We start from the raw sequence: 23,602 nt of genomic DNA on the forward strand, positions 1-23,602 counted from the left end.
ACACTATATTCATGTTCTTTTTAACAGGAACTTCCGAAAACACAAAATCATAATTGGAATAAAAATATTGAAACTGCTCCTTGCCATAGAATAAACTTTTCAGTACACTACAAGAAATTCCATATGTTAAAGGAAGATGGTGATAAGTAACCCCTTACAACACAGACAAGGGTAATTGCATACACACATAACAATCTCTTGCATCCATAGTATCAACATACTCATATAAAAGTTTAGTAAAAACATTCAACGAAAAGTCATTAATAGCCACGTCAAGTCAAAAAAAGTTTTATTCGAAATCACATAGTGAATCATAAAATCTACAAAATAGGACAGTTTCTAGTTTAAAAATCATTCAAAAGGGTGAAAACACAGATTAAAAGCAGACATGGATAAAAACATAGGTCCCCTGCATAATCATTAATGTTTCTACGACTGGTTCCTACAATTTATTACAGCCAATGAAAACCGAGACAATACAGCACAAATACACAAGTTCGAAAGCGATTGCAAATACATAAAAGCTAGTCGACTTTGTGCAAAACCAAGTTGGAATAACAAAGGTTTAATAAGATGTTTTCTCGGGCCAGAATAATATCTACAAAAAGGACAATATGAATGGTACTCTGCATGGAAATATCGTGGGGGTGTTTTTGGAGCATACCCCGTGGGCACATTGGAATTCAAGCTGTGGGGATAAAGTAAGCTTTCTCAGATTGGGAATCAGAATAGTAAGAAATTGCAGCATGTCGACTTTCTTCAACTGCTCTGGAAGAACAATAATTCTAATATTGGTCCTCCTACTGCGGTCTTCCAAATTAATTATCTTTTGTTGGAGAGACCATATGTCATGACCATGATGAGGTAATTCATCAATTTGAGATTCGACCTCAGCAAGGGAATTCTCTATGAGCTGCATATTGGAATGAAATTGAGCAACCTCACACCTAAAAGAGTGTACTTCCTGTGTATTCACCAATACTGCATTATTCACTGACGTTTTTGAATTCTTAATATCAAAAAGTTCTTTAAGTAAAGTATCCATTGAAGTTGCAGGGATATAATGCAATGCTGTCATAGCGGAGGGGGAAGACTTTTCAGTTGGTGTAGCCGTTAAACTTTAACGGCTGCACCAACTGAAAAGTCTTCCCCCTCCGCTATGACAACATTGCAAGATATCCCTGCAACTTCAATGGATGCTAAAGCCTCACTATATGTCAGATGTTGAATATGCTTAAATGTTGACATATAAAAGTTACTGACTGCAAAGAAAGGAAGAAAAAGAGAAAATAAATGTAGGGGATCCTCATTGATCCTGTGCTTAAACCAGAAATAAGTACATCTGAAAGGTGTAGTATACATAGTACAGTAACAAGAATTAATGGATCAGTAATTATAATCACCATCGCATTGAAGGAAGCATCAAACTGAGCTCCAAGCTAGTCTTTTTCCTCTCATTGTATTCCTTCTCTAATCAACCATGACTTCATCAAACAATCCCAGCAAACTTCTGTATATCATGCGGCAGCAGGAGTCAGTAAAATGGCATGACAGCCAAATAAGCACCAACAGTAATCTCAAGTTTCATGAGTGAGGGAATACTCTATAGAAAAAAACTAGCATAAATGAAGGGGGACTCTTAATATTCCATTCCCATAGTTTTTTAGTGAAAATGGATGATTCCTGGCAATTTAAGGACATAACGGAGGAAGATGCGTTCTCCCTCCAATTAGTATATACCGCATTTGAAGATGGCCGTGTATGTGAATAGTTTGTGAAACTGCTCTGGCACGCTTCCTTCTTCAGACCTTCAAAGGTGAGACGCCTTTATTGTTGGCAGCAAGCTCCACCCAACGGTCGGGTATTTCCAAAGAACAAATATTTTTCTCAAACTCAACTCTGACGCCAAAAGTGAAAACTTATCTTTTGTTTCCCAATATTTGGTCATATTGTTTTTTCATAATTTGAGAGATGTCAATTAAAACACGATGTTTCATTTTTGCCCACTCTGGACTAGTTAGTCATTTGTAATGAGCCATTAATGTATTTTAATTAAATGTTTGACAGCGTTGTTGCTGACAAATATATGACAGATTTTTAATGAAGACAAGAATAGTCTGCCTGTCTAAGGTGGTGAACTTTTTAATATGGTTTTTAATGTTTTAGCAGAAAAATCCTCTACTGCATGTTGAGGAAGAAATGTTACTTTTGGAAACTCTCTGACTATGTTCTGTCTTGACTAACCTGCAACAGCTTTGGCTAAACAATGATAGGTTACCAAAATCAATATAGAAGAAAATGTGGGGTATAAACCTTTCATCAGGGTCCATGGTTACTCACCTGCCACCAATGCACTCTCCTATGGCTGTGGCATCTCAACCTGTCCTGGAAACTTGTGAGTTCTGACTGTGCCTTAACTATGTATGTTTTTAAACATTTAGCTTTGTTCATTGCACAATTAGAATTAGCTTTAAACCCACAATTTGAATGAATTATGTCACAGTCTTTGTTTTCTGTAATTCTCAAGGAACAACATGCTTCTAGCAAACTGTGGATTTCAGGCAATTAAAAGCTTATAAATTAATATACTCTACAACAGCATAAAATGGTATACTGGTAATCCATAAAGAAAAATGTCCTAGCTATCGTAAAGGAAAGTTTCAATTCTATTAACGACTTGGAGGCTCGGATAAGGCTCTATATGGCCGCCCCATCTTCGGCGCGCAGACAGATTTGGTAATTAAGTCAGATCCCAGTGGTGTAGACTGGGGGGCTTGATGCGAGGACATATCCACAGGCAGAAGATGGTCCTCAGAAGAACGACAGCTTCATATAAACTGTCTGCAGCTGATGGCAGCGTCCTTTGCAGTGAAATGCTGGACCAAGGACAAGATGCAGTGCTTTGTCCTTTTAAAGATGGACAACGTTACAGTGGTCCGATACGTCATCCACCTAGATGGAATGAGGTCGAAAGTTTTGTCGGATCTGGCCTGGGATCTCTGGATCTCTGTTCTTTCTCCACTTTATTTTCACCAATGATAAAACTTTTGACCTCTCCCACCTAGGTGGTTGACATATCGGACCGCTGCAACATTGTCCCTCTTTAAAAGGACACAGCAATGAATTTTGTCCTTGGTCCAGCATTTCACTGCAAAGGAACCTGCCATCAGCTCCAGACAATTTATATGAAGCTGTTGTTCTTCTGAGGACCATCTTCCGCCTGTGGATATGTCCTCGCATTGAGCCCCCCAGGCTTCACCGTTGGCGTCCAACTCGATTACCAAATCTGGTTGTGACCGAAGATGGCGTGACCATATAGAGCATAATCCGAGCCTCCGGACCTTACACAGAATTACCCTTGTGCATCCTATTTATTCAGTGCGTTTGACCTCTGTTATAGAAATTCTGAAAAACTGGCAACAGGATTGATCCAACATAGCCGAACAGAGATGGGTTTAATTTTTTATATATCCTACCTGGCCCTTCTCATGGAGGCCTTTCTCGGGACTAAGACCAGGGAGTTTATTTTCTTTAGGCTTTTTCCCCATCCTTATACCTTATTCACATTTTTTTACCATTAACCTTTAAAGGGAGTTAGAACAACATCTTTTCTGACACAAAGCATCCCTCTTCTTAACCTTTTTCCTCTTTGCAGATCCTTGGGGATAGAGACCGCAAGAATGAAAGAAACGCAATGTAAAACTCCCGATGTTCAATTTGCAAAAGGCGCATTTAGCCCTCCCAGAGCCACAGGGGGAAAAGGTCAGGGAAAGTGCTTGAAATGGAAATTTTGAGGAGCAAATAACCGCTTACTACTCAGTATGGTGACCAACCGTCTGTAAATTTCGCGGACCGTCTGTGATTTGGACCTCAAGTCTGTGACGATCCCTTTTACGGATGCCTTTTGCCCATAATTTTGGGCATTGGAGAATAGCACTGTTCCCCTGCAAGTAGCCGCAGCTCCCTGGTGGTGCCGCCTCGCACTCATCCTCAGAGCACAAGAGCAGCCCCACCCAGCCCGTTGTCATTCTGTATGCCGGCTGAATGTCACATACAGAATGACAATGGGCCACCCTCGGCTGTTACAGAGTGTGATGGGCCTCCACCAGCCTCTGTCTAGGGCAGGACATTCTGTCAGATGGAAGAAATGTACATAACAAATGTACAAAAATGCCCATCCTGCTATGTGCCAGTTCATGAAACAAAGCCGACAAAAAGAGGTTATAGTTCTTTCACAGTCTCATAATGTCAGAGCTGAAGCATTTTCAATATAATATACAATGAAGCCATCGTTGCTGCTTTTTTATTTTATGCAACTAACACCCCTTGACAAAGCCAATAGTCCTGGCTTGTTCTGGGTGTAATGAATTATATATCTGGATGCAATAACCAAAGTAGCAGAATACCAGTAGGGCAGCACACTATGCTAATCACAAATTTTTAGCTTATGTGTTTTGAGCCATGCCCATAATTTTATCCAACACACACTCACTTTGGAGAGACCCCCAAGTTGTTTCACCTAACTTAAAGCCCATGTCACAATCACGTCGCATCCTGATACTGTGCATCGTGCATGACTCATGACTTCCAAGTTGTCAGATTGCCTATGTGCAGGAGCAAAATGACCCCCCTCACCCCAACCCTTGCTGTAGGACCTACAGCAGGATGGCATTCTTGATGGGCCTCGTCTGTCTGCAACTCTACAGACAAAGGCTCAGCTCATAATTAAAGTGAAAAGGTTGGTGAGTAAGTAAGTGAAGGAATGGGTGAATGGCTGGATGGATGAGTGAAAGGCTGAATGGATGAGTGAAAGGATGGGTGAAAGGGTGAATAGGCGGATAATGAGAGAAAGGATGAGTGATTGGAAGGATGGATGAGGGCAAACAGATGGATGTGTGGGTGGAAGAGTAGATGGATGGGTAAACGGGTGGATGGATGAGTGAAAGGGTAGATGGATGGGTAAACGGGTGGATGGATGAGTGAAAGTATGGATGGATGAGTGAAAGGGTGGATGGATGAGTGAAATGATGGATGGGTTGGAGAATTGATAAGTGAAAGGGTGGATGGATGAGTGAAAGGGTGGATCTAAGGATGGATGAGTGAGTGAAAGGGAGGGTAGATGGAAAAAAGGATGATAGAGGAGTGGAATGGTGGATGAGAGAAAGGATGGATGGGTGAGTTATAGGGTCAATGAATGGATTCATGAGTGGATGAGCAGATGGATGGGTGGGTGGGTGGGTGGGTGGATGGGTGAAGGGCGGATGGAAGGATGGATGGCCAAATGAAAGGGGACTGGATTGCTAAAGGGAGGATGGATGAAAGAAAGTATGGATGGATGATTGGCAGAATGGATGGGTGAATGGATGAGTGAAAAAAAGAATGTAAGGATGGATGAGTGAAAGAATGCATAAATGAGTGAAGGGTGGAGAGCTAGAAGAAAGGGTGGATGGATGGATGGATGGATGGATGGATAGATGGATGGATGGATGGATGGATGGGTGAAAGGGTGAATGGGTAGACGGATGAGTGACTGGGTGGATGTATGAGTAAGTGAAAGGATGGCTGGATGGATGGGTGAAAGGGTAAATGGTTGGATGGATGAGTGAATGGATGGATGGGGTGAGTGGATGTGTGAAAGGATGGATTGAGTAAAAGGGTGCTTAAGTGGATGAGTGAAAGGGTGAATGGCGGGGTGGATGAGTGAAATGATGGATGGAAGGATAGATGATGAATAGCTTTGCAGATGGTTGAATAGGTTTGGATATGGATGGGCATACAGATGGCAGGACAGAAAAAATGGTGAAAGACTTAATGATGGATGAAAGAATTAATGGATGACAGAATGTAAATGTGAAATGGTGGATATCAGGGGTTTGATGGAAGGATGAATGGCTAGATCCTTGGACAAGAGAGCTCTTCTGGGGAGGGGTGTGATGACTTACTTTGCTTTCTTGGTGCCATAAGAGCTTTAGTTCAAAGTGGGAGGTATTCACATTTTCTGACTATCCCCTTGCAAATGTGTGACTATTCTGTATTTGCTGTGTGCTGATATGTGGGTTCTATACATCATGCACATGACATTCTGAGTGACACCCAACTGCTACTTGAATGTTACACTAGTAATTGTAAATGTTTGCATGTTTTGTTTTAGGTGTAAGGTTTGAGGGAGAGCCTCATAATGCCATGAGCTGTGCATGAGATGTATATTGTGTTTGCAGCAATAGGCAATTTGTCAAAAATAAACTATGTAATAGTGTATCGACAGTGAAGCACCTTTGTGACTTCCGTCAGATAGTGCAACTTTCTGCAAAGCACTCATAATCAAAGTCAGATTCCATATTTATGTTCCACTTGCTGAAACACACATAATGTGTTCCCTATAGTGGGTTAATCACAGTAATCCTCTCTTTAGTTCACCTATGCGTGTCTCTTTACATCTCATAATGGCACTTAGATATGAGATGCTAGTAACAAAGTGTAGCCAAGCAGATCTTCCTGGCCACTTCTCTCACCAAAGATGCCTGCTCAGGACCATGAGTTATAAACAAAATATCAGACTGGACAACCCAGTGCAGTAACCATATAAATAGATTATTACCATATGAAATATCACAAAAGACCTGCACAGTTGCTCAAAGGTGTGTGCATAGTGAAAAAATGTGAAGTGGACGATTGTTTCAACCTAATCAATCAATCAATCAGGGTTTTAGCCGTGAGGGTCTTAAGGCGCGGGGGGGAGGGGGGGGGGGAGCAGCTCGGTGGTCATCCGAAGAGCCGGGTCTTGAAATCCTTTTTGAATAGGTGGAGTGTCGGGCTTCGTCTAATATAATCTTATTTTTACTTGTACTTAAGTGGTTGTCTATTTACTTACTTATATACTATTGCGCAACCTCCTCTGATGTGTCTGTGAATTTTTTGACCCTTTGTCCTGAATGTTTACACTTACCGTCCTAAATTTGTGCCCATGCCAGTTGGTCACACTACTACTCAGAAGTACCAGTACTCTCCCTTTAAAAGTATTGCACTCCTGCTGAGAAGTCTCTTTTAATTTTAGGAAGAACAGGTAGTCGGTACCAGACAGTACCTGCTCATTTGAAGCACTGTTTGGGGGAAGTGGTGAGTCCCAGAGTGGATGCAGGGACAGGTGTGGTGGGTGCTTCTTGGACACTCTGGCTCCCCTCTGGTAGGTTCTCGCCTCGAGAGCTGGTACTACCTATAGCAGCAGGCGGGGCTTGCGCTGTCAGAATGGGACTAGAGGAAAGGTGTCATTTGGGTGGGAGTAAAGTGGTGACAGCAGCCCTGGGTCGGTGAAGAGGTCACTGATGTGTTCTGTATCTGGGAGGAGCACAAGGGCGTAGCTACCATGGTTGCGACAGGTGCAGTGGCACTGGGGCCCTGAGCCATGTTGGGACCACTGGCCCGTGATTATTGCTGCATTTCACTTTCCCAAAAGGAGTCAAAGGGACCCTTTTCCTGGCTTGCAGCAGAGCCCCAGGCATTCTTTCTATGTTATTGGGGGAGCCGCCCTGCCACGAGGAGAAGGCGCAGGTCGGTCGTTTGGAGCCCCCGTGCAGTTGGGCCAGCAAGTGAGGTGGGCCCTGGAGGTGGGCTTGGTCTGGAAGAAGCAATAGTTACCAAGGGCTGAGGCAGACGGGGGGCTTTACATGTGCTGTGAGAGACGAGGTTGCTGACTTTGATGCCTTCGAGAAGGCAGTGTCTTCTAAGGGACTGCCCAGGGGGGTAGAAAACGGATTCTACAGGGGAGGATGGGGCGCCGGTGCACAGCTTCAAAGAGTGCCTCCCTGGCATGCGCGACACATTCAACCGGTCCCGCCCTCTTAGCCAGCAAGACGGTGCGTTTGTGTTACTTGTAGTGTCCCGTTCACTGTTAAACACATGAAGATAATTAACGTTAAGCTCAGCGCTGCAGGCTGGGAGGGCGTGAGCTGCTGAATGTGGCACACATGACAGGGGCCACTTGGCAGCGTCACGGAGAGCTGGAGCTGCAATGACAGGGAGTGGTGAGATGGAAAGTACACCAGCTGGGTGAGGCGCTTGATGAACCGGTACTACCGTGAGCACCGCATCAGGCGCAGAGGGCGTGGCTGCCGTTTGGTGCAGCAGGTGCAGTGGCACCGGGGCCCAGTGCATCCTAATAAATGCTGTATTTTACCACCTCAGCAGCAGTCATTAATATATGCCCATGCCATCCTGGCTACGCTACCTACTGCAGGTGCATTCACTCACCGGTGAGGAGCTAGCTGCCGGGCAAGGTAGGAGGAGCTTTGTTAAAGAGTACGGTCGGTATTCCCGGGGGTGTGGCGGGCACGGGATGAGCTGCTGCTGCAGCCAGCCAGGAGGGGGAGCTGCGCTCTGTGGGGAGGAGGAGCCGGGAGGAGCTATTGCTCGAATGGGAGGCGCTGGGATGGAGAGGGGAGGCGCGGGAGCCGGCGCTGCTGAAAGCAGAGGACTGAGATTCCAAACTCCGGAGGCAGGTCGGGGCTGAGCCTGCTACAATGGGGGCCACTGACCGAGGATGAGGAGACGCGAGACGCCCTCCGCTACCCAGCAGGCCACCCTCTAGTGGCAAACTGGACGCGCTTTGTGCGGCAGACAGGCACCCGGGCTTTACGTGTGTGCAGCGGGACCCTCCATACTCTGCAGCAGGACACCTACGCTTTGCAGCCGGGCACCTTCCCTTGGCAGCTGGAATCCCTTCGTTGCCCAAGGGGGAGACTTTGCAGCAGGGAGTGTCTTTCGTGCAGCGGGGGACCTCTTGACAGCGGGCTACAGTCTGTGCAGCACCACAAGGATTCAACACAAGGTGCAACTTAAAGTTTGGGGAGCATTCAGCTACCTTCTCTCAAGTTTTGTGCAAAATTAGCATCCGAGAGCACCCCCCAAAACAGTAAGTTCACAAAGTTTGTGCTCTGTTTATGTATCTTACTGGAGGGATGGCCCCCACGGTTGGTGAGAATGGCGTTTGTGGGTTCCTTGTCTAGTGCAGCACTGGAAGCAGTTTAACTGAGCAGGCGGCAGTGCAAGCGCAGCGACGTGTGCAGCCAACTGAGAAGCGCCAGTGGGAGTGCAGCCCCGCGTGCAGCCTGCAGTACAAGTGCAGCCCCGCGTGCAGCCTGCAGTGCAAGTGCAGCCCCGCGTGCAGCCTGCAGTGCAAGTGCAGCCCCGCGTGCAGCCTGCAGTGCAAGTGCAGCTCCGCGTGCAGCCGGCAGTGCAAGTGCATCTAGGCGGGCAACCGGCACTGCAAGTGCAGCTCAGGGAGCTATAGTGCTGCAATCATTCTGGTTCCCAGAAGGATTGAGTCGACTGCCCGAGCGTGGTGGGGACGTACGTCTCCAAGGTGTGTGTGTTGGGGTGCGGGCGCGGAGGGGAGGTAGTAAAATATGTGTTGCTTAATCTGGGATTAATTTAAAGTGAAAAAGTGGCTGGTTGGACTGTGTGGGGGTATGCGTGTGTACGGTGGTTGTGTTTGTGACAGTAACTTAAGTGGGGTGCCTAAAATGAGCATGGGGGGGGGGGGGGGTTCTGCGAAGCCAGTTGTGACACACAGAATAGGTGGAAAGTGAGTGTCTGCAAAGTTGGGTAACATATCTTGTAGGGAAATAACAAGAATCACGCTCCTCTTCCCTCAAGTCTTCCCTTACTGTTAATTAATAAATTGGATCGTGAAAAGTGTGAGACAAACTACGGGAGTCACGTAATCCTCTCCTTGCACCATGTCAGCTTGCAGCAGGGTTTAAAAAAAATACAAAAAACGGACCAGATATGAACATCCCTGGAATTTAAAAATTGCAAATAGACTGCCCCATCACCTCGAAATCTAGTTGCGGGCGGGGGTAAAAAGGGGGGGGGGGGTGCACCTCTCAATCCAAGCCACGTTACACCCACCGCCTCTTCACATCCAATACACATACCTCAGGCTTTAAATTAACTGGTAAAATTGGTACGTTTTTTTCCGCTGGTTCCGAACTATAAACATGTCTACTGTTAGGCAGAATGTAGATGCAAAGACCCTCTTCACCCCCTCCTCCAATGTTTTCTTCCAGCAAGGAAAATTAATATATGTCGTTGGAAATTAGAAATTGTCCAGCATTCAAACACATTTCGCCTGTCCTTCAATTCATTTGGAGTTGGGTGCAGAAAGACCCGTGTTGAAAATGAATGGATCTGGGGGTGTATCCGAAGCCCCCTTATTTTTGCTAGGTGGGGAGGGGGGATGGACCGGAGTTTGGGGACATTCATGGGTATTTTTTTCACATGGTAATTTCCTCTCTTTGTGGTGGTCGCTGGCCCATTAATTCTCCGCTCACGTCCCGGTGGAGATCAAACGCACAGAGGAGGCAGTCAGAGGCTGCACAGAGCCCTCGCTCACACTGCACCGGATTCTCTCAAAGTTTACAACACCTACCTTAAACAGACCCGAGATTAAAAACACAGAACAAGTCAAAGGTCACCGTCACTTTGTGAACAGCTCCATGTTTAGTCTTGGAAGTGCAGATACATTGGTGTGTGGGGGTGAAGAGTGCCTGAAACCATTTAAAACATAACCAGACTTGTAAAATGTGCTTTCGAACTGTTGTTTGCAGAGGGGTTGTGCTGATGCGTCGCATGTGGCTGGTGTTTGATGGCTGCAGATGTTCGGCACAGCTGGGTGCTTTATTTACAGCCCTTGCGGTAATGACTGAGTGGGTCTCGAGTGTGTGTGTTGTTGCTCCCTCTTTAAGGCAGGCTGAGAGGGGCTTTGTTGTGAGTGTGTGGGGGGAGGGGGGCAGAATGTCTCTTATAGCACAGAGTGCACGCAGGGGTTAACGCGAGAACGCTTCATCCTCAGTTTGTTTGTTGTTTTTTTTTGTCGCCAAGACGAGCCTTGGCCCTGCTGGGCCCACATCTGGCCCTCTGGGATTTCAGTTACTGGGTGACGGGAGGTGTGATGGGAGGGGTAAACAAAGGGCGCGCGGTGACAGTATGCCGGTTATTCAACTTAATATATGTGATGTATTATGCGGTAAATGCATAGGGCAGAGACGGTAAATGCATAGGGCACAGCTAGTTTGGAGGCATCCTATTTAGGGATGGACGACAACACATTGTAGTGTAGGGTACTGTATGAGGGGGCAGGAGATGGCCGGGGTGGGAGGGTCGCTAATATGGAGGCGTTGAAATGAAGGATAAAGTGGAGGGGCACAGGCCAGGGGGCTGGATTTAGAGAGTAGTGCGTGTGGGGCTGGTGAGATCGAAAGACACAGGTGAACGCTATTGGAGGGCATGGATTACAGGGCGTGTAGTGCGAGGTGGTAGCAATAACTGCGGGCACATATTAGAGTAAGAATTTGGAGACTGTGGTGAGGCACGGAATGGCTGGAATTAAAAAGTACGGTGCTCGGGATGGACACCGGCTGGCCTGGGCTAGAGGGTTTCAGACGTAGGGGGGCAGGCGATAACAGGATTTGGGGTAGACATTGCAGGGCTGGTTGTGCCAGGCATTATAAGAGGCGGTGTGTGGGATAGGAACGGGTAATTGGGGGGGGGGGGGGTTATAAGGGGCCGGCGATGGCAGGGGTTAGGCTATACTGTAATGGTGTACAGGTCACAGCAGTGCACGGAGGGCACATTATGTGGAAGTGGTGCAAGCGATGGCGTGAGTTCAAGGGCAGGGTGTCTCAGGGGTTACACTGTCAGAGAGAATCTCACTGCGGCAGGTGCTGACATGGGGTTAGAGGATTCGGGTTTGGGAGCAGGTTGCCACGGGGATTAAAGGCACATCATTTGAGGTGGCTGGAGCCGGGGGTTATAAGTTATAATTCTTAGGCAGGTGCGTGCTTATTTTAAAAATATATGCGGCACAGTGTTAAGCTGATGCCGGTACCGTATGATAAGGCAATTAACCACATGGACAGGTTACCTAGAGTGTATCCTAAGCAGCCCTGCGAGGGTACGCGGTTGACGTCAGATCCTGACGTCAGATATTTCCGGCAGGAGGCACGTTCTATGGTGGAGGCGCGGGCAGGAGTTGATTAGACACACCTGGTATTGTGTCTCGCGAGCGGCTTCGGAGCAGATGATACAAGACCGCTTGAGAAAGGGAGGGTACCACAGTACTTCACGTACAGCTGCTTCTTTGGCCAACAAAACCCCGGCAGGGCTGCGAGGCGCACGCCACAGCCTGCTGGCCGGTAGCCAGACCTCTGGGGACGGTTACATTGTAGCTTTTTTAATTCAGGAAACCCGCCCATTTTATCTAATTACTGTGGCCACCTGCCTCCGTTTTAGAGGCAGTCTCTTCCCATTTCTAGACATGCTGTGCTTCCCTAAGCAACGAAGCCCCCTGGTTTAGGGTACATATCCTCAGGCTCTTGGACCATGTGCGCATTTCTAGATATATTTCAAAATATCTTCTAATTCTCACCCCCTCAATAGATGCTTCTTTGCGCACCATGCATTGACCAAATAATAACCGTGACAAGAAACGACTTTATTTTCGATTGAGGGTGAATGGCGTGGAAAGGATAGGGGGTTCCAGAGTGTGTGGTCACAGCACCGTGTGGTCTAATGTGGACTCGATGCACAAAGGGACTTACGACTCAAGAAGTTATGAATGCAGAGTTCCCGCTCTGGGGGCGGATTCTCACTACTTTAGTGAGGAGATCCAAAAACTCCGCACTCTTAACTTTAGGAGTCGGAAGTCCCTTTGTGAATCAGCCCTGCGTGTTTAAGGCTGGCCTGTAACAGAAGTGGTAGATCTAGGAATGGAGAATAAATGCCCTTAGGTGACGCTTCCCTGTGTGACGATTAGTTGATGAAACGTGTGAGTAGCCAGAGTGAGCAGAGGCTGTCAGCAATTCAAGTGCATTAAAAAGGTATGGGAACTGTGACCCTGTGCGCAATGGAGGCGTGGTCTTTTACCTTTGGGTAACTGCATATGAAATAACGCACACCTTTTAATGGAAAATACACACAGGTTGAACTGATCATTGGGAGATGCGCTATTTTATGTTATGAAACCTCAGTTGGTTAATGTTATCACGGCTCGTGTTTGTGTATGAAACAGAGAGCCATGGAATTGAATTCTGGGTGGTGCAGTGGGGACTAGCGACTTGTGTGTTTTAGTGTTCTGAGGTCTCAGTGTGTGACAGAAAGCACTGAGAATGTGCAAGTCGTTGTTTTAACTTGCATTACACACACTACAAGATAGGCTGTCACAAAAATGCGCAGAAAACATTTAGGTATAAGAGTGCAAAAAACAATGCTTCCAAAATGTAGTTAGGCTGTTCCAGCAGGAGGTGTGTGGAAGATGGGGGAGGGCAGGGGGCTGTTGGGGTGCTAACAATTAAGCCTAGGTATAATAAGGGGTGATTACACACTCTTTAATGGGACCCAATTGAGACTAAGTGGGATGGTGGGGCTGCTGTTTGCATAACATTACGTCAGGTAGCCCCCCACTGGGCCCAGCTCGCCCATGCCCTAGGCCAGCTCTGGTACGAGGGTTGTGTAGACCAATGTGACTTCCTAAGGGCCAGGTGTGGTGGCTGGCAGCACTTTATACTGGAGGTGGCAAGCTAGTTTTCCATGTACTGTGGTTTGGTAAAAACCCTTTGTGCATGGAGATAGAACGGTCTGGCTAAACTGTGCACTGTGGTACTTGGGGGGGGGGGGGGGGGGCGGATCACTCCTGGCTCCACTGGCATATATGGTACAAAAGTTGTAACCATGGCTAGGTGTGCTCCTGGGTAAATGACGGTATTTGTATTCTTATGTGTTTACCATGCCACAAAGCATCTCAGTGTTGTATTTTCACATGTCCAGCTGCTCTCTCTGCTAGAAGAACGAGCAAAATATTTAGAAATGATCCAACCAGTAGTTTTGAGCGGTGTACAAGACAGTCAGCTAGGCCCCGATTTAAGCTTGGCGGATTTACTCGTTTCCTCTACCGTGCAGGGTGGTAGATGGGAGACGTGTGGGGTTAATGTGTGGAGGGCAAGGGAAGGAAGCCACGTCTCAGTTTTCTTAAAGTCCCGGTGTGAGTGAAGGCTGTCAATGTCGGGGAGATAGTGCAATCCCGTGCAGTCTAGGGCTGCGGGCGGGCAGCCTGCCCCCCGGGCCGTGCCCTTTGTCTGCTGCCCCACCTTCCCGTGCTGGATGTGTGTAATCGGCAGAGCTGACCTCGGGTGACCCCGGGCTGTCAGCGGAGGAATGTGGTGGGGGCGGGGAAGGTGAGGAGCCCAGACTGCTCCCTGAGTAAACCACCCCCGCGGGCGGCAGCGGTGTGTGGAAGTCCAGCAGCACGCGGCCTGCCAGCTGCAAGGTGGGCCCGTCAGTCTCGCGCCGCCGCGCAGCTGGAGGGGCGGCCCTCCTGAGCGTGGGTGTTTCCGGCCACGCTCTCTAATCAAAGCGAGGCTGGCTGCTCGTGCACGAACCTCCACACACCTTCTTTGTGTGGAATCAGAGTGTGCCCGTCTTGGGGAGGGGTGAACTTCAGGGGTCTTTTTAATGAGGTGTGGCGCCATTCGCGCCTGGTGCGCAGGCTAAACAAGAAACTGAGAGAGAGTTATCTTGTTGGAATGCCCTTGGCACGAGAGGCAAGTGGCAAAACGTGTAAGCGTTTTATTGGCATTGAATTAATTGCGACGTGTGCACCCTTTGATTGGCACAAAGGTTTTTTGTTTGTTTTGTTTTCTAAACATTATCACTGCTCTGTGATGTTTAACAGTCTATGGGATACACATAAAAGTATATGCGCTCTAAGTAGAGGGGTGAGGTGTAGCAATTCCCCAAATAACCATTCTGGAGTCAGAAGATGAGTGAGCAAAAGAGATATGTATACATTTAGTTTTTGATTTGTCACATTTGCTGTGCGTTCAGAGATGGGTGTAAAATGTTATGCTTTGTCGTCTGACAAATTGCTGCCTATTCTTTTTACATGCAGATTGGTGTTTACCTCTCTTTCTCTGACTGCACGTGAGATGATCGTATAAAGTGAACTATCTGACAGTCTTGCTAGGGTACAGGGAGTGTGAAAGGAAAGGCTACAAGGTGTCAGTTGTTTCATAACACACAACACAATTTGAATACCTGTGAATGAACTGTACATATTTTTCAAAATATCTCAACATTTAGGAAAGCACAAATGAGACACTTCTTTGTAATTCTGCATTGGGGTGGAAATACATATTTTAATACGATGAAACCAAATCTAGGCCCCTTGGTGATGCCAAAAGATAAACATTTGATGAAGCCCAATTTCCACACATTCTCTTTAGTATATAGTTTTATAGGTAAGACTGCGTGTCTGTGCAGATATAGGGTCCATTTCTCGGGAAATGTGCTGTGTGTATATGACAGTGTGCTACCACACCAAGCTTTACTAATACATTTGCGACAGTGTGTCTGAAAATGCACCACCGATTCCATACCACACCCTTGCCTCTTCCCTGCTGAATGGGTGTGGTTCATGTGCTGCAGTTGTTCTTTGTGTGATGCTTGGATTTTTCACCTTACTGGTTGTGGGGCGAGTAGGGGGTTACATGGTATTGAATGATATGGTGTAGCTTTCTGCTGCTAGGGACTTGCACGAATGCTGTCCCCGCCTCCTTTGTAGCTTCTGTTATGGAAAGTGGAGCAACAATCAATAAAAATGTGAATATTGCACGCTGGCGGCTGCTGGCCTCTTCTAAGAATGAAAATCCTGGGTGGAGGATCGGTGGGCGACCGTAGAAGGGGCTTGCTCCGTTGTCGAGGGATTGTTCCTTGGTATGCATTTTGTAATTATAAGAAACGGATGTTAGCAGTGTGCTGACTTGGTTTATCTTATTGTCTGTGCCAGACGAGACAAAAGTCACCCCCACGCTAGAATCAAGCTGGACCCCCTCCCCCATTCAGGTGCAGTCTAGAGAGGAAACATGGTTTTTCACACCACCGTTTAATATTCCAAGGGTGCTCACAGATGTTACTGCCATCTATTCTGACGCTTTGTGAACTGAGCAGTAACCGCCACGGCGATGACACTCCCTTATTTATGGAGGCCTTTGAAAGGAGCGTCCCATTGAGAACAAAGACCTGCTCTGGAGGGATGCGCCGGAGAACGCTGTTGACTTTTCAACCATTAGGGGGCAGCATTGAACAAAAGCTTGCTTGGAAAAGTGCGTTCGGAGGATGCCATGTAGCAGGCGAAATTTTTGTCTTTCGATTGAAGATTAAAAATAGTGTACCTGTCAACTCAATGTGTTGCCCCCCCCCCTACCCATTGATAGTTCCTCGAGGTGTGAGGCTTCCGGTGCCTGTAATTTGGGCTGCAGAGTGCTTACTTTAACTTCTAGTGACAGTAAAAGTGCGGAAATCCCAGCAGCTGGGGTGAACTCTCTTGCTGAAGGGCTGCGAGAAGATATATATGTGTGTGTCTGTGTGTTCAACCTGCTAGGTGTTGGCATGGGAACATTTTCAGATATGAGGTAACCTAGGCCATCATAAGGTCAGACGGCACTTATAATGTGCCCTCTGTAGGTTGTTAGCTGTCATTGGTGCAGCAGGTGCAGTGGCCTCGGGGCCTACAGCATTGAGGGGCCCACTGAGCCCTGATTACTGTTCTATTTTACTCCCCCCCCCCCCCCCATCCCCTAACATCAGTCAAATGGGTCATTTTCTTTGCTTGAACCAGGGCCCGCTTATGGTCTTTTTTGGCTGAATCACAGGCCCACCCTTGATAGGGTCTCTTTGACCTTATGGACTAATCCTTTTAGAATTCTACTTTGTCGTAGCTTCAAAGCCCTCACTCAGCTCTTAGGAACCCAAAATTGCAGTCTCCAGACGTCCCATAGACGCACTGAACCGCATAGGGTGTCAGTGCTTCCCTAGAGATTTTGGGACTTGTACTTACTGTGCGCAACGGGGAAGAGGTTGCATCAAGAATATGCGTGCGAACATATTCGAGTATTTACGGTAAAGAAACAAGAGAAAGTGTTTCCATTGAGAAGCGAAATAACCATTGGGTTTCCCGATAAAGACCGCGGACGCTCCAGGCGCCCTGCTCTGTCAGCTGAATGCATAATGCACATTTTTGCGCCGTGCTCTTTTAGTGTGACGACGCATTTCCAAGCCGTTGTCGGTAATGGCAGTGGGGTAAATGGACTGTGGTGCGAACAAAAGAGCTCGCAAAGATGGATGAGGCGTAACCAGAAAGAGCCTTTTTCCGGCGGACGTCTGTCACCCGCGCAGAATGGGAGACCTCGGTCGGCAAATAAACCCCAAGACATTGGATGTTTCCATTGGTTCATCGCATGTCCTGCTTAGGAGGAGCCCAACTCTGAAGCCTCTAAACATTCACAAGCAGCATTGTTAACAAACAAAACAAATGCACATGCAAGACAAACCTAGAGTCGGTGACGATGGGTATGTTTTTAAGGCTGACTTAAAGCTGGTTAAACGAACATGATGTTTCAAGTTGTGCTACAAAGCAGTTCCACAATTCACCAGAACTGGAGGCCTTGGGCCCTCCCAAACCCCTGAGCCGTTCCACACTGCTGCAGACAGGGAGGTCGTAACCCCCCCCCCCCCTCTCCCCTCGCTCAGCAGCTATAGGGGGTGTTGGGTTCCTTATTGGCCTTTTCTGTCTGAAACTGGGCTGACAAAGCCCAAAATTAACACTCAAAGGAAGACAGAAACATGGGTTAATAGAAAAGGGTATGATTGTTGAAAGGAAGGAAAAGTGAAAGAAAGATATAAAGAGTGATAGGACAGATAGGTGGATGGATGAATGATTGGGTGGCAGGACAGGTGGGTGGACGTGTGAAAGGCTGGCACTGTAAATGCAAATCTGAGGTGCTAGATGGTAAAAAAGGATCAATTGTTGGACGAAAGGCTTTATTGATGGACCAGTAAGTCAAAGGATGAGTGCACGGATAGATATATGGTTAAAATGGTGAAAGATTGAATGATGGATGAAAGAATGAATGATAGAATGTAAAGGGGAACTGGTGGATGTCAGCTGGTGGCTACAAGGGTGAAAGGATGAATTGAGGTATCCTCATTTTTTGGCTCTTCCCTTGCCCGCGGGTTTGCCCATGGAGCAACTGAGAGCAGTAGAGCTCACCAGTTGGGTTTAGAGTTAGACCCAGCTAGACACTGCATCTATCTGAATACCTACTGTTCCATTTGTTTACAAAATACATGGAGCAGGATTTAGCTTCAGCCCAGAGGACGATTACCCTCTCGCCTCTCTCTTTTGGCGGTTTGTGTATCAATCCAACAGAGTGCAGTTTATTGAGATGTATTAGACACAATTTCACTTTTCAAAAGTATACTGAATTATCAAATCATTTATCCCATAGATGCACTGTTTAGGAAATGCTGTCATTTTTCAAACTTGTTTTGTATGGATTTTTCTAACTTTCAGTAGCCTCTTGAAAATATTTCAGTCGGGACTCAAAATGCTTGTTAAAACAGTTGGCTTTACCAGGCGATCACTTGTTAGTCATTCATTGGTTCTAAAGTGTTACAATAAGGGAACTGGTGAAAGTGAGAGGATGGTTTGCTGTGGAAGTCACACATTTTTCCAAGAAAGGAAACTGTGATTAGAGTTCCATGTCATGGTGACACAGTTGGCAGTTTTGTCACCTTGCCACTTCTCCCACAAATTATTATACTATTTTGGAGGCAGGAAAGGCTGTGGAGGGCGAGCTGGGACTATCAGGAGAGGGAAAAACATAAACTCCTCCTTAAGGGATATAAAGCGGAGGTTATTAAAGCAAAACAGGAGTACTTTTCCAATCTGACTACCTCCCTCACCTCCCCCAGAGAACTCTTTAAAATTGCAGCTTCTCTGTGCACCCTGCAAGTGCCCGACCCTATCTCCAGCTCCCAGGATTTCTGCGATAAGATCGCCCAATTTTTCCATTCCAAAATTGCCGATATCTACTCTGCCCTTGAATTGCAAAGGGCTGCGTTGTCTCCCCTCCCTTTGGTCATACCTGATGTGGGTGATGGAAGGGTGGCCCCTTCTGCGTATCTGTCCAACTTTCCACTGCTCTCCCTTCAACAGCTAGACTTGCTTCTAAGCAAGACCAGGTCAGGGTCCCCTCTGGACCCCTGTCCTCTTAAAGTTTTTAAGGAATGTCGGGAAACTCTTTTGCCCCCGTTCCTGAGTATCATGAACCGGGCAATACAGGAGGGCACTTTTCCCTCTTCGTGGAAAAGTGCTGTGGTTAAGCCTCTCCTAAAGAAGCCAACTCTAGATCCTGAAACCCTTAAAAATTTTCGCCCGATTTCACTGCTTCCTGCTCCTGCAAAGATGCTCGAAACCCATCTCAATGAGCATCTGACGGCATTTTTGGACCTTTCGGGCTGTCTTGATCACTCCCAGCATGGGTTCCGGAGACATCACAGTACGGAGTCAGCTCTTACGGTAGTGCTCAATAACATCCGTAAGGAGGTTGATCAGGGCCATACCGCTCTTCTGGTCTTGCTGGACTTGACAGCCGCCTTCGATACCCTATCTCCCTCAGTCTTAATATCTCGCCTTAGGGAGATAGGGGTGGAAGGTTTGGCCTTGAGCCTTTTGGCCTCCTTCCTTGACCAGAGGGAACAGAGGGTCAAATTGGGTGAATACCTATCTCCATCCCTACCTGTCCAATGTGGGGTCCCTCAGCGGTCGGCCTTAAGTCCTACCCTTTTTAACATCTATGTGGCCCCACTTGCCAAGTTAATAAGATCTCATGGGATGGAGGTGGTATCATATGCTGACGACACCCAGATTATGGTGTCCCTTTCCCACTCGGGCAGTACCTCCGCTCTCAGCTTTAGGAACTGCATGGAGGCAGTTTCTCAGTGGATGATTCACAATTCACTAAAGCTGAACGGGGAAAAAACCGAGGTTCTTATTTTTAGTGGAAACAGGGACATCTGGTCCTCTGAGTGGTGGCCCCCTTCTCTCGGAGCGTGCCCTGGACCCACGGACCTGGCTCGTAATCTGGGGGTTTTGATCGATCCCACCCTCTCCATGTCGCAGCAGGTTAACAGGACCGTTGATACCTGTTGGGGTATTATCAGGATCTTGAGGAAAATCAGACATTATTTGGCTCCGCATGCCCGCAAACAGATTGTTGTTGCATTGGTCGCCTCACGGTTTGATTACTGCAATGCTCTCTACGCCGGCATTAATAAGGGCCTTGTGGCACGTTTGCAAACAGCCCAGAATGCGGCAGCCAAATTTGTGCTCAATGCTGCTAGGACTTCTTCAGCTACCGTTGCAAGGAAGAGTCTGCATTGGCTCCCGATCCAAGATAGGATCGTTTTTAAGATCCTTTGCATGACCTACGGTGCTCTATCTGGCGTGGGGGCTGAGGGGGTGAAGGACCTGCTGGTACCATATGTCCCGGGCAGAAACCTTCGCTCTTCGAGAAAGAATCTGCTGTCAGTTCCCCGTTCTCGAAGAGTCAAATGGGGAGGGAGGGCCTTCTCGTCTTTAGCCCCAAAACTGTGGAATACCTGCCCCACTGAAATTAAAACTCAATATACTGTCCCCACGTTTAGGAAGGCATTAAAGACGTGGCTCTTTGCCAAGGCTTACCCGTAGTTTTGGTTCCTGGTCTGTTTGATCTTTTTGTGTTAGGCGCCTTGATGCCTTTGGACTTTAGTCGCGCATTATAAGTTTTCCTTCATTCATTCATTCATTCATTCATTTCTGCTTCATAATGCTCCTTGCATTTCTTTTGATAAACTGACGCTCCACTTCTTGGAACGCACCAAGCTGGTATTGAGCAGTATGCTTAGGTTACCAAAACTGTCAGAAAAGTGATAAGGACTTAAAAAAATGTATTTGTTTACTTTTTTGCTATTTTATGTTTTTAAGTTAAAATAGTCACGGTTCCTTCTGTGGACGACTTAAAGAATTCTTGCCCTCTCCTCGGTGTTTTGACAATAGTTAATGCCCCCACCTAAGGACATTTATAGCTGTGAGGTTGGCTATCTCCGTGAGCTGCCATCCCTGCAAATGTATGTGTGGTACAAAATGGGAAAGGGCAGTTAACAGCTGTGAACACCCCACTCTCTTATTTCAGACTTTACAGGCAGATACACAAGCCCACCATCCCTATCAGTACTGTGTCTTCACTTCAGACTGTCAATGAACATAATACACTGACGAGCAGTAAACAGAACCAGCTTTCTAACCTTCCTCATTGGAGGAGCCAATCTCCGCATTCTGTTCAGAATGCTGCTGAAGGTTACTGAGCACTGCTGGTCAAGCACTGCTCAAATGACGCTAACATTAGAAAATGTATTTATCTTTGGAATGATAATACAATGCTATCTTTAAAAAATACCTAAAATGCCCCCTAGTTGAGAGGCATGCCATATCTGAGCCCTATTAATGCACTACCCTTACATTCAGTCAGTCAGTCAGTCAGTCAGAAACTTTATTTCGGCTATCAGCCATAAAAGTGCATACATCACAATGGTATAAAACAATAAAAGTGGTAAGAAAACCAGCATTAAAAGTATGGCTTAAAAAAAATATAAATATACACCTAAACCAAAACAAGAGATTTATCACTAAGGTTAAGAAGGTGGTGCAAAGAAATACCTCAACTTGATATTAAACGCTTCTGGTCAACCACACTGAAAATAGGAATTTGGCGATCACTGTGACAAATACAGGCGATGGGTCATATTTCAGCAGCCTAAGCAGATCTCTATAGTTTCTAACCCCCAGGTTTTTGGCGAGCTGAATGATCCATTTTCTGCGGGGGTTTATGTAAGCCGAGCAGAAAAATATAACCTGCACCTCTGTCTCTTCGTCAACACCACAACCAGGACAAGGCTGCCTACTAGAACCAGCCCACTTGTTCGTCCTAGAATATAGAGGGAGTGATCCGTGTCTAAACTGCATGTATAGTTTCTTGGCAATTAACGGATGGATCAGATCCAATGCAGGCTCAAAGCTATATCCAATTTTCGCCTCGAGGAATACCGAAGTCAGATTAGTTCTATTCTCTATCCGTAAAATCTGCATCAAATTGTGTTCCTCTAAGGCTTTGGCCAAATACTTTTTTGGTAGGGCAGGGCATAGCTCCTCGGGTGTATTCCAAAGATCTTCTCTCCCAATTGCCCTCAAGGATTTTTTAACGTAGGCAAGCCACGGGATGGCGCCTGCCTTTGGGAGCCTCAAAATTGATTTCAGTTCCTCCCGGAAGTTGACAAGTTCAGGAGTGCTCCATAGTCGGCTCCAGTACATGACCGGACGTGAAGCTACCAGGTCAGCTATTGGGTGTATACTCTCTTATTTCAGCCATTACAGGCAGATACACAAGCCCACCATCCCTATCAGTACCGTGTCTTCACTTCAGACTGTCAATGAACTTAATACACTGACGAGCAGTAAACAGAACCAGCTTTCTAACCTTCCTCATTGGAGGAGCCAATCTCCGCATTCTGTTCAGAATGCTGCTGAAGGTTACTGAGCACTGCTGGTCAAGCACTGCTCAAATGACGCTAACATTAGAAAATTTATTTATCTTGGGAATGATAATACAATGCTATCTTTAAAAAATACCTAAAATGCCCCCTAGTTGAGTCATGCCATATCTGGGCCCTATTAATGCACTACCCTTACATTATCAACTGAGAGTTTCTTGGTCCTACGAATGCTTCTCCACTGCAATCACTATATGTATTTCAATTGCATTATTTATAAGCACAGGGTGCACCTGAAAACTTCTTGGTGCTTTTGGAACCCAGATTAAAACGATGCAGACATATATATCGCTTTCACTGATCCATATTGTTATCTACACATGTACTGTGTAATCAATACAAGTGCTGTATATTCTTGGGGATGTATTAATATTCTGAACTTGAATTACTACAGTTATCCCTGTTACCTACTTGGCCACTTTTTGTGGCCTTGTGCGCACTAAACAAACACACCAAGAATAAATAAATAAACATATAAAGATATTAAAAAAATTGAAAAGCGACTCTGGATGTTAAAACTGCTGCGCGGGTTTCCCACTCATTAAACAAGGCGCCCATGCCACACCTGCTATCGAACCAGTAAATGGCGCGAAGCAGTGGTGGGCGTCATGAATATTTATGTTGGCATACTGTTGAGTTAGATTCATGTTGACGTGTGTGTGCTCGACTGTGCATGTGCTAATGGAGGGAGTGCGATGGGATAAACCTCATGCCGTAGGGCCCTTCGTAGGAATGCTGGGAAATGTCTGTGTCTGGGCCTTGTTGTGTCTGGCATGTCACAGCTGCTGTTAAAGTTAGCTGTAACATTTTGCATTAGTAACTATGAATATATTGTGAGAAGAGTGCGCTTGAGGGTTCAAGCACGTGACACGGGTACAGCCAATCACATACTCCAGCCACCAACAATAGGTGTTCATGGTGGAGCGTTGTCAATGTAGCCCAGGATGATGGCTGTCCATTGTTCTAGTGCTGAATGGTCCCTTAGACAGTCAGCGACCCAGTTTCTGAGCAGGGCAGGCTTTATTGTTATTTTGACGACAAAATCCTTTTTTTTTACTACTGTAATTACATATAATTGGCAGTGTTGTCCCAGGGAAGGGCACGCCTTTCTTCGAAATAGTCT

General features: G+C 46.5%; 1 protein-coding gene across 2 annotated transcripts in view; it reads left to right on the forward strand.

Moving 5' to 3' along the window:
• The first annotated feature begins 8,464 nt into the window (after nucleotides 1-8,464).
• The window catches only part of SEMA5B (semaphorin 5B), an 834,612-nt gene continuing 819,474 nt past the window's right edge, over nucleotides 8,465-23,602 (forward strand). The window contains exon 1 of one of the 2 annotated variants that reach the window (XM_085647318.1): nucleotides 8,465-8,908. The gene's annotated coding sequence lies outside the window, so the exon portion shown is untranslated. The remainder of the gene's footprint in view (nucleotides 8,909-23,602) is intronic. The other variant, XM_085647319.1, reaches the window with a different exon arrangement.

Source organism: Triturus cristatus, chromosome 3_2 (assembly GCF_964204655.1).
Source record: "Triturus cristatus chromosome 3_2, aTriCri1.1, whole genome shotgun sequence".
Lineage (NCBI taxonomy): Eukaryota > Metazoa > Chordata > Amphibia > Caudata > Salamandridae > Triturus > Triturus cristatus.